The following is a 12,981-nucleotide window of genomic DNA, read 5'->3' as shown; positions in this document are numbered from 1 at the left end:
CAACACTTATGATAGTCTTGTTCAGGAGTCCCCAAATAGCTCTATTAATTCTTCCCTGAGGGCCCTTGAGAATGAGCACACTTTCACTAGTCTCTAAAAATGATCCCAATAAAATTAGATGGACAAAACGTTATGTATAAAAATATCCTAATATAAACAACAGAGCATTCTATTATCATTAAATAATTTTAGCATCTATATTATCATAAATAATCAGTATATTAACACATATTTGTGCGAGTGCATGATGTCTCAGACAGCCTGGATAACAGAGAAATTATGAAACATAAGGATGGCCTCTGTTGTGCTGCTGAACAAGTTGTATCATATATATCTCATAATTTATGTTGTACACAATAACTCAATAACTTCATACCCCTGCCGCCTCTTCAAACAAAGTTAGAATCCCACAATACAAAGGGTTGTTGCTAAAATATACATGATAAATCTCAAAATCTACCAAAAAATCTAGAATATAAAGTGCATTATGGCTCACAAGTCAAAGGTGGCAGTGCAGATAATTGAACAATTGAAAAAAAATGTCACAAAATTCAATGGGGAAGGAACAAAAAAAGCAAGGAGGAACTCAGCAATTGTTTCATAGGAAAGCTAAAGTTGGATAACTAAATTCATACTTCAAGTAACAATGTATTATTCATAGGCTAAGAGATCATCCACTTTGCAATTCAAGTTTATTGTTACCATGGTTTGAACAATATGGACAACATGCAATTCAAATTTGTTGTTATTCATTATCAAATACAGAAAATAAAGCAAAAATTAGATGAGAGAAAGAGAGATGGATCTGGTTTGTCTGTTGGGGGTCCGACAAATTGAAATAGACGGAGAGGAGAGATTCTGCAGCGTTATACAAACTAATTCATGTACGGCTGGGATTAAATAAAAATTAAACATTGAGATAAAATTTTATTAAAAATATAAGATATTAAATTAAAATATGATTTTGTAAAATTTAAAATAAATTAAAATTTAAGTGGAAGTTTTATATGACTTGAAATTGAAATTAAAAAAATAATATTTATAATTACACTAAAATTCTTAAAATAAAATTGGTTAATATAAATTAAAATAAAGATTCTATATATATTTTTTTCAATTTTTTAGCATACACCGATAAATATAGTATCTATATATCTTTTAACAAATAAATTTAACAAAAAATTTGATGATACCAATTTATAAGATATTTAAGTAAATATAAGTAGGATTAAATAAAAATAAAAAATAAGACGTTTGTAATATTAAACGAATGTAGAAGAATTTTTAAACGGACTTATAATCTTTTTATAAAATTAAATGGACACATACGAAAATATAACCATTTATAAAACTAAAAGAACACAAATAAAACTTATAATATGTGTAAGCCCTTATAAAATTAATCAGACATAGATGGATTTAGAGACGGATTTATAATTCGTTTGTAAAATTAAATGAACTAGATTTATGAATTAAAGTATAAATGTTTGTAATATTAAGAGGACACACACGGATTTTCAAAGGGACATTTAATCATTTATAAAATTAACCGGCTATGAATATTTTTATAAACAGATGTGTGAGCTGTTTGTAAAATTAAATGGATATAAAAAGAGTTTTAAACGGACTTATAATCTAATTGTAAAATACATGGATTTGAAAACAGAAGTATGACTGTTTATAATATTAAAATGATACAAATAGATTCACAAACGGATGTGTAAGTCGTTTCTAAAATTACATAAATATAGATAGATTTGCAAATGGATTTATAATCAGTTTGTAAAATTAAATGGACACACACAAATTTATAAACGGAAGTGTAACTATTTATAAAATTAAAAAGACACATGTGTATTTGCAAATGGATGATTAATTTATTTGTAAAATTAAATATTTACAAACAGATGTATGATCCGTTTGTAAAATTAAATAGATACAAAAAAAATTTCAAATCAACTTCTAATCAGTTTATAAAATTAAATAGATACGCATGAATTTGTAAATGAAAATATAATAATTTTTAAAATTAAAAGAATACAATAGATTCATAAATAACTGTGTAGACCATTTGTAAAATTAAATACACATAAATAGATTTACAAATGAACTTATAATCCATTTGTAACATTATATAAATATACGTGAATTTACAAACGGAAGTGTAATTATTTATAAAATTAAAGGATACATACAAATTTATAAAATTAAATTACTACAAATAGATTTATAAACGGATCTATAAACCGTTTGTAAAATTAATTGGATACAAACGGATATAAAATACGTTTGTAAAGAAAATATTTTTATATGTCGATTTGTGAAGCTGTAATAGTTACAAACGAATTTATATCCTTTTGTAAATTCTGTTTATATTTTAATAAATTCTTATAGTGCAATAAAAATAATGAATTGCATTTATTATGGACATTATTAAATATAAAAATATAATTTAAAAATAAAAATAAAATATATTATGTATGGCACTTAGCACAAATATATAAATTTAGATATGTCACTTAGCATAAGCGAATGAATTTAAATATGCCACTTGTTAATTTCTCCATATCTTATTTTAGATCTCAGCTTTATATATATATATATAGTTATTAGACTTTTAAATAGCAAATTTTCGAGAAGTAAAACTCACATGCGATTAAACTCAAAAATCAACTTCAGTTCAAATTGTTGATTTGCATCGCATATGAGAATAATGAAGCTACGGAATTTTTATTTTTCATTTATTTAAAATTTTAATTATTTTCTAACATTACTTATAAACAACCATATTTGATCCATTCAAATTATTTATCTGAATTCCTGAGATTTTTGCAAAATATTATGAGATTTTTTTGTTAATTTTGTTAAGAGCCTTCGTTTTTCTGTTGTATTTTACATATATTAGACAAAATAAATCTTGCTTTTCTAATATTGGAAATTAAATTTTTAAATAATATCTTTTATATTGCGAAGACTCTGTACACAACAATTTGAAATTATTTATCATAAATCTACTAGGTTGATGTGAAGGAGTGTGCACTATATCAAGTGCTGCCAAAAGTTGATACATGCAGGTGAAGTACCGATGGGTGGATAAGCTTCAGCAATTCTTATACATCGGCAGTCGTGCAGCTGGAAGAGGGTTCTGCAACCACACTCCAAGCCATTCCTCTGCAAAATTGACATTAGCAACCATTTTGCAGCATTTGAACTAACTGTTCTTATCTTTTTTTTCTTTTATCACTGAATTTTCTGAATCTCTCTGTTGGCATGACTTGATACATATGGGAAAGTTAAAAAGAATATATATTTGGTTAATTCTGAGAAATTACATAATATTTTTTTAAGTATTTGAAACTTTTTAAAAGGGCATGACAAAAAGAGGAGGGAGAAGATGGGAACTTGAAATCAATCACTATATCTCATGGCCAACCAAATTAAGAGGTATATGCATTTTTCAACTTGGTTGGTGGTGCAAATTTGTCCTAGCTAGCATTATACTAAAGAACTAATGGTTATGATTTTGCTTGTATGCTAAATCCTTTTTCTTTTTTTCAAGTATTTTTCCTGCTCATGTCACAATCTTACCTAATTCTAACAAATATGAATTTATAGCCTACCTTTATCATTGGATTCTAGTGAGCAAAAGCCTAAAAGGATGAGGCCTTGAATCGCAAACCCTAGTGTTATTAAGTGGGTGGCCACCGAATGCATTGTATTTAGGGAAAGAAGATAAATCAACGAATTACGTAGACTATGCTATACGTACGTAATTAAAGTATGCATATCTATGCGTTTCCACTGTCAAGTTTTGGAATATCTCATTAGTTGTTTAAAATAATTCTTTTTTTTTTTTTTACGCTTACTTTCAAGGAATTATTCAATGTATTCAATACGCTAGCTAACAATTATGTAGGTTAAATTTTCTGGCCTTATTTGATTTTTTAAAAAAATCGCATTTTAGAGATCACTTTTCGAAAAATAATTTAATTAAATTGAAATAAATAAATTATTTTTTATATATTAAAAAGAGAAAAATATTTAATTTTAAAAAGTAGAGAAGAAATACCTAACAAATAGAAATAATTTTCACACTTTCTGAAAATTTTAAAATTTTCAATTAAGTTACCTCTAATCGAACAAGCCCTCCTTATTTCAGTGTAACGGTGGTATATCTACCTTAAATTCACCTTTACGATTTTTCTTTTTTTTAAAAAAAAATTATAAATTTAGATTTCATTTATTTTACGAAAAATATTTTTTAATGTTTGAAATAGCAAGAAAATTTAATTAATAAAAAAATATTTTTTTAATCAAATAAAATGAGAAAATTTAAGGAAAATAGTTTTTTTTAAAGAGAAAGTTAATTTTTTGTATGTTATATTTTTATTAAGGTTTTTATATATAAATTTTATTTTTAAAATTAAAATTAAATAATAAAAAAAATTCTCCCATTGAAAAATATATTTTTATAATTTTCATAAAAAATATTTTTAAAATATAAATTATTTTCTACGAATAATTAAAAATTTAAGCATTGAACCCTATCCTTTAATTGAAGATGTAATGCTGAAAAATGCTTTCTCTAGATTCCCCGTTGTATGGAAAACCCACTTTTTGTGGGTGCTGCAGAATTTCCTTTTACTTTTTTTACTTAGAAAATGAAACTGAATTTAATTTATACTCTCGTAATCTCATAATATTTTTATTAATTTTTTTAAATATCTTAAATTTATTGTCTATTTTTTTATATTATATTTAAAATAAAAATTAACTATTGTAATATTATTTCATTTTATTTTATTTCTCATACCACCTATCATTAATTGTTATTTTTCTAAATGTGTATTTAGAAATTTTTTGTATTTAATAAAATTTAATATTTTTAAAATGAGTATAATTAAAAAATTAATAAAAATATTATGGTGAGTATTTGGTTGATTCAATTTAAAATTAAACTGAATTGAATAAATTAAAAATTAAAATTTTAGTATTTGTGAAAAGTGAATCAAATTGATTTTAGATAGAAACTGAACTGAATCGAACTGATTTGATTCGATTCAGTTCGATTTGATCGATTGAACTTTTTAATAGATTTTTTATTTTTTTACACATTATTTTAATAGTCTAAAATTTAATTGAAATATTTCAATTTTAATTATGATTTAATCTCTCTATATTATAAAAAATAATATAGTATTATTAATAATCAATTCGGTTCGATTTTTTTTATTTTTTTTATTTTTTTTATTATAATTAAACCGAATCAAAATAACTAAAAATTTTAAAATTAAAAATTGAAAACTGAACTGAAAAAAAAAAATCAAATTAAATTTCTAAATTAATTTAGTTTGATTGATTTTTTCAATTTAAACCGAATACTGCGTACCGAATGAAATTTTGAATTCGAAATACCTTCTCTTTATTTTAAAATATTCACCTTTATAGTGAAAAGATGAAAGCTATTTCTGTCTATAAGCCATCAATTTTACTTGACAGTTACATTTGTATATTAAAAATATTCTAATGCATTTGTCAGGACTCGATTTAATCATAGATAAAATTAGATAGAACCTAATACAAATTAATTAACTTTGAAGTATCGGAATAAGAAGGATAGGGTTAAAGAGCCTAATTATGCGCTGCTCTGTTGCAGGATTTATCTCTTAGTTAATAACATGTTAAGTTCTATTATTTCTTCCTAAGCCTGTGTAGTGAGTGTCTTATTAGCATTTTTCTTTAGCTTTGGCAATAACTTACTTTAACGAAATTTTAGCTTTTACTAAAAAAAAAAAAGGAGGAAGAATAAGGTGGTCCTTTATGGAGAATCCTATGAGTGGTCATATATGCCGTCCTCATATTTTATAGGGGATGCTTTTTAGTTTAGGACTTTAGGGTCACAAGCCAAAAAGTCGAGGACATTATCAAAAGTAGAATATAGGACTTTATTAAATATATTTCATACGAAAAAAAAATTACATATATTCGACTATCATGAATTTAATATAAAAAATATGGATTTCATATAATTTTTATACGAAAAGTTTAATACATTTATGATTTAGGATAGTACGGAGTGTATACAAGAATTATTTTTTTTTAAATAAAAAATTAATAGAAAATAATTGAATTGAATTGAAATTTTTTATTCACAGGGTTAAAGTACTTTCAAAGATGCACATCATTTCAAGCTAGCAAATTAATCATCATAATCAAGCTTTTGCTTCCTTTGCTTGTACTGTGAAAAGCAAGACAACAGAATTAACAACATATATATAGTGCAAGAGATAGACCAAGGCTCCACGGTCTTATCAATTGGACAATCTAAAAGTTGTGTTGGACATGCTTTTGAGAGGATTCTAATGAATTGATTCGCTTATCACGCTGGCTTTGGAGTTTGTCCATTAAGAACAGCTAGGAAATCATGTCCTTAGACTGCATTCTATTGCAGCCACCGTAAAGAAACAAGAAAAAGAGAATGTGCATATTCTTTAATTGTATTCACCAATTTATAAATTTTAAATACATATGCCTTATCTTTCCTTTAAAACTTTTTATTTTTTAATTTGTAATTCACTTATAAAAATATAGAAGTATGTACTTGATATTGCTGAAAATATTTTTTATATGATCTGGTAACATACAAACAAGAGAAATGAGATAGTCAGTCCCTACAAGCAACCATTTTGACTTTCAAATCAGAAAAATATTTAAGTGAGCGAGTGAAATAAGAATTATAAGTAGTGATAAACGAGAAGTAGAATGCGTCCCTTAAATTTGTATTTTGAATAGCTTTTATACTGAAAAATGAATAGGTTAATTAATAGTTTCTCTAAAAATTTAGAGTGTACCGATTAGTGGATAGAGATCCCGTGATTATAAGAATTCTGGTAGTTGCTTTCTAACAACCTTCAAAAAGACTCAACAATAAGAAATATAACAGACTGAGGATTTACCAAGGTGGGGCGACCCTTCTTGAACCTAGATGTCTTGATGAACGTCACGAGGGACCAAATCTTCTAGTCTTGAGTGCGTGAACCTGAATGTCCGTGTCCTAACTATAGACAAGTTATCATATGGTCCAATAATAAATCGTCGTCATGTAACATACTTTGGATGAGTACCGAGTCATATCAGTATTGAAGTGAAAATTTACCAAAACCCAACAAATTAGATAGATGTTATATAAAAACATATTCCTTTTCCATTTAATAGATTAACCATTTTCTTTTTAGTATATCGTTCATCATCTGAAATCTACTTGCTAATTTGAATTTAAGCCAGACAAACTATTAAGAGTAAACCTCGAACTTTTAAAAATGCTCTATATCCAAAGTTTAAACTCCTTACTTCTGATCAAAGAAAAAGAGATTCATGTCTTACAATCTTATTTTTTGGAATTGGTTAACTATTTTCTTTAGAAAATAAAAATAAAACTACCAATTAAAGAATAGCTGAATGCAGAGAATAATAATAATAATAATAATAATAATAATAATAATAAAAAGCTCAGTAGCCCAAATGGTTAGGCAAGGAATAAATCCCTGATTTTGGCATTCTCTTAATTATTGATTAATACTGTTTTTAGTTTTTGATATATTATTTATCTGAAAAAAAAAACTTTTAGGGGTCTAGAGTAGAAAAACTTGTCAAAAGTTGCAAATAACTAGTCATTTAAGTCAGTATCATAGCATGATTTTGAAATTAATATTAATATTCACCACCCTTCAGACAATAATCAGGAACTCGATATTTCTCATGCTTTATTGTTTCTTTCAACCTACAATGCCAATTAGTTCATTCTCCCATAAACAGTGAATTTGAATTTAAATTCTAAATATGAAATATTGTTAAAATTTGAAAAGGAGTATTTTATTTTTCTTAATGGGCATTTTCTATGTAAATTTAGATTAGTTGGATCAATAAACTATAATAGATGGCTTAGATTAAAAAAAAAACAAAAAGTCTATTGCTCGACTTAAAAAAGTAAAACAATTAAAGTAATATTTATCATAGGTAATACCCATTACTTCGAATGTTTTGTCCCTACAAAATTATGCACCGGATGACATAGAATCCTTCTTATATGATGAGGTTAAATGGGCATTCTAGAATGAAAAGCATATATGTGTCTCACACACCGATCTACCTAAACTTAGATATGAAATCATAAAATAATATATATATGTGTGGAGTCAGGATATTAATGCCTATATTTTATTACCTACCCATGAAACTTGTAATTAGTAGAGTAAGTTTGATGTCAAAATTAGAAATGTTAGATGTATAATTCCCGATGGGTAAAATAGGATGGCGCGAGTCCGTTCTTTAATCAGAGGTTTCGAGTTCGAATTCTACATATGAAATATCTTTAAAAACTTGAAAGGAAGTGGTTTACCTTCTTAATGAGCCTGTCCAGCGCGAATCCGGATTAGTTGAACTAGGAGCCCTTTATCTTCTTAATGGACTTACTTAGCGTAAATTCGGATTAGTTGAACCAATAAATTTTGAACACTCAAATGGTTTATACTAAAAAAAGAAATAACCGATGTATAGATGATAACCCATTTGTGAATACTAAAGCTTCAACTAAAATAGTGCAGCTGAGCATATGCCTGGCTGCAACTAGAATGTCTTTTCGAAGCTGTACATATATAATCGCCAAATCGAGCAACAGTAATATCATATCATTTGTTCATTGAGCAAGGTTTTTAGGCCATTACAAAACTAATTAAATAATAGATAAGACAATATCTCTATGAAAATAACTTATGAATTACAAACACCCCATTTTAAAACTATATAAATATGATTATAATAACATTCAAGATATGTAATTTGCAATATTCAAAGTAAGCTTTTATGTATTTAAATTTTTTTAAAAAGTATTATTAACTGATTTAAACGTTAAAGCGAGTCGCTTTTAAGTATTCACCATCACATTATCTATTATCTTTTATCTCGTAGATCGAAGTAATTCAATTATTCAAAGGAGAGTACATATGTAATAATAAAGACAAGAAGATTGGGTGGGGCAACTTTCATGCCTGCTTGAAATTGCAATCATTCATTTCATGATGTAATAAAGAATACCATGCATACTTTTGAACAGTGGATGATAAAGTTAAATCAATATTTATTTATTTCTTTTTAGCAAGGGATTGATGTGTGAGTATTACTCTCCCTGCTGGGGCGAGTCTGAATAATAGTCCGGGTATTATAGTGTTCAAATCTTCCATCCTCAGAATAGACCGTCTTTTCTACATATCTGGTCTTGCCATGTGGCCCTATTTAATAGTGACAGCTCACGGTTTACCTTGGGTGGTTGTTATGTAATATTATAGGTCCTCCCGTTAGTGCTCAATTCTTTAGATTCAAAGGAAATATCTATCATTGAGGTCTGGAGCACCTAGTCCCTCGAGATTGACTTCTTACTACTCATGTCGTTTCACCTATTTAACTTTTCAATGATGACTGCAATACTTATCGTGCCGCATTTAAAGCCGTTATCAAAACCGTCCTATAAAAGTCCTTCGTCTTCTCCAAGTACTATTTTGGCTTTCTTCTGCAACTCTTTAGAGAAACTTGCTTTGCAACCGTCTTTGCTCCTTATGGACTTATTTTTCCTATAGTAATTTTGTTTTCCTTTTTCTTTGATATAAATAGGAACAACTCGTCTTCCCTTTCCTCTAGCGGGGTCTCTTTCTCTAGTTCCTCATCTAATAGCCCCATCAGAGGTCGACCCTTATCATTCCATTGAGGAAGGCTCCATAGAATGAGGGTGGTCTAATTAGTGAGACCCCGTCTATCCTCTCGGAGCGCGACATGGATCCTTTGTATAATACTTACCACATTTCTCAAGAGCCTTTCTAAGTCCAAACTCCTTCTCCCCACGTCTGTGTCACCGACTTGATTCCTACTGAGGACACTATCATTATTTTTTAGAAGCAGATGAAGATGGGTCTCCAATTCCCCTTGGACCCCTTTTTTGTGGAGGTCCTTCGATTTTATAAGCTTTTGATTGAGCTCATCCTAACAGCTAAAGAATCCTTATGGCTTTTTGGTTCATCTGCCTCAATAATCACATCGAACCAAGTGTAGCACTTTTCTCCCAATTGTACTAGCTGGGTACCTATAAAAACGAAGAGTTATAGTACTTCAGTAGCCGAAAATACTTAACCACTTTTTATCGAATATCTTCCTCTTTGAAACGGTGGAAAAATAAATTTTTTATCCTTCGCCATCAGATATCAGAGGGTTCTAGGCATCTTCAAATGATTTGGCATTATTGGATAGAATTGAAGAAGGATGGGGTCCATCTAGGGAGAGAGGAGGACAAAACTTTAGCCTTTCTCTTAATGATGGCTAAAGCCCCAAAGAAAATGGACATCACCTAGGTGGTGAGAAATGTCATTTTGTCTTGGCAAAGCCATCTGTAGGCAAATCAAACCCAGGATTCTCACTCGTCCAATCTTTCTAGCCTTGGCGAAGGCTCTTCCCAGGCTCGGGATTAAGGTACTTCTCTTTCTATCTTTTATATTTTTTGAACTGTCTTTCTTATTTACTTTTCCATTTTTTGCAAATATAGCTGGGGCAAGCAAATTTGCAGAGGCGGCATATTCCACTTGCAAAGGAAAATTTGTTGTTGAGGTTGCTAGTCCCCCCTCTAAGCGTGCTTGCCTCTTAGAAAAGGTTATTATGATTAGTCCATCTTCAGCCTGAGGCTTCTCCCCTGAGCATTTCTGATCCTGCCCCAACCCTTGGGCTTCCTGCTGATGTCTCCACCTCCTCCATACCTGCTCCTACGAGCGTTAGGGTTGAATCTTCCTAGCCTCCAAGCATCCAGCGTGTGGCTTTAGTGCTAAACCGGATGCTCTCGCTCCTTGATGATCCCACTCTGGGACTTCTTCTAATCGAAGGTGCCTTAAGGCCTATGGACTGGGGCCACTTGAATGAGCTCAAGACAGATGAGCTTTTTGATAACTCCATACACTATGTACTGGAGGGTGCCCTTTGCACTTATGTTGCCAAAGAGCGATATAAATCATTGAGGCAGGAGTCTAGTACAAAAGATACGACATGAGGCTCTTGGCCAAGGAATGTTCAAGGTTGAAGGCTCAGGTCGCTGAAGTCGAGAGTACCATGAAGGAGACCCTGGAGTCTATGGATAAGTTTCGGGCCGATCTTGATGAGGCCCTCGCTTTCAAACTGGGCTTTGAGAGCCGGGATAAATCTGCGGAGGATTAGGTGACCCTACTGCAACGTCATGTATTGGAGCTACAAGCGCAGGCTGAAGGTAATCCGGGCTGCCTCTACTGGAGTTGCTGAGCTTAAGGAGGCAGTGGCCCAGGGTGGGCAAATATTTGTTCAAGACCAGGATTGGATGAAGAAGGAGTTGGCAAAGTGTTTCTCTTTTGAGGATTTTTCCTAGATAGACGACATCCTCCTCGAGGAAGAGACTGAGATTGATGAGGAGGGGGAGCATGCTGAAGATACTCCCATCGACCAGGTCTCTATTGATAATGTAATAGATATAGAAAATACTGAAGCAGTGGAGACTCGAGCGGGGGAGTATGAGGATATCCCTTACATATAACTTTTTTGTGTTTAATGAAAACATATTTTGTCATTATTTTTATTGAATGTCTATATATCATGTGCTCTTCTTTCAAGACTTAAACAATTTCTTCTTTCAAAGAATCGTGAAGGGTTAACACTCAGCCATCACAGTGAAAATAACTTGAAAATTTTTAAACAGTGGGGATAACACCCAAACACATGGCCTGACATATACTCGCCTTAGGCCTGATCCTAAGGCTAGACTCACCTATGAACACCCGTCCTATAGCTAGGCCTCAAATGTCTTTAAAAATCTCGTACGGGGCTATCTCCCTATAATCGATTTTGGTAAAACCTTGCCTTGTGGTTTGGCACAAACCCCTTGGTTAGTGGGGCTTTTGCCCACTTTATGACCACTCCTATGACCCTGGACGTGCCCTAGGACTTCTCATAGGGATTTAACACTTATTTAGTGGGATTAATGCCTAGATGGTTTGGCAAAACCCGCCTCGTGACCTGGCCTAGCGAAACCCGCCTTGTGGTCTTATATAGTGGGACCAATGTCCGGATGGTCTGGCGGGATTCGCCTTGTGACCTGACTCGGCGGAACCCGTCTTGTCGCCTTATATAGTGGGACCAACGCCTGGATGCTCTAACGGTACCCGCCTTGTAACCTGGTCTAGTGGAACCTGCTTTGTGGCCCTCTTTTTGTCTCCCTAATCCTTTTCCTCTTTTCAGAGGAAGGTAACCCCATCGTCCCTTGTCATTGAAAAACATAACATATGAAAATATCTTGTTAACTTTGTTATTAAAAGAATATCCTTTTGTTACAAATATATCGAGATCAGGTAACCACACGGCTCCCTCAGATTAGTAGTTCATGAGATTTCTAGGCGGATGACTTTCGAGACTTCAAAAGGTTTCTTACCCGTCCAGTATTTCTACTTACTTTCCCTATCCTTTACTAGGTCCTTCTGTTATCGTATACATGACCTCTATGGGTTCTCGAATAGAGTTGTTTCGGGGTTGTTTTCTCGGGCTCAGATCTCCTCTCTTTCTTTCCCCTCCTTGTAAATTTTCGAATGGTACCGTCCCTTATTAACCTTTCGATCCACTACACCAAAATTATTATACTGAAACATAAAATTTTATTTTAAAAATTCATTTATTTGTCTTTATATTTATTTAGAGACAAATCAATATTTATCCTTTTTACTTCTGTACTTAAATGTGATTAGTGACAAATATGGAGACAAATTTATATCAAACACTAATTTAATTTTTAAACACAAATATATTTGTATATAAATAAATTTATTGAAACATAATTGTATCTTTTTATATAACTTTACAAATTATATTATTTGTTTTTAAAATTATTTTTTAAGACAAATTAAATTGACTCTAATAATAATTTCCAAT

The sequence above is a fragment of the Manihot esculenta genome, chromosome 12 (assembly GCF_001659605.2).
Source record: "Manihot esculenta cultivar AM560-2 chromosome 12, M.esculenta_v8, whole genome shotgun sequence".
NCBI classification, from domain to species: domain Eukaryota; kingdom Viridiplantae; phylum Streptophyta; class Magnoliopsida; order Malpighiales; family Euphorbiaceae; genus Manihot; species Manihot esculenta.
The sequence above is the reverse complement of the archived record's forward strand: the minus strand, read 5'-3'. Positions refer to the sequence as shown.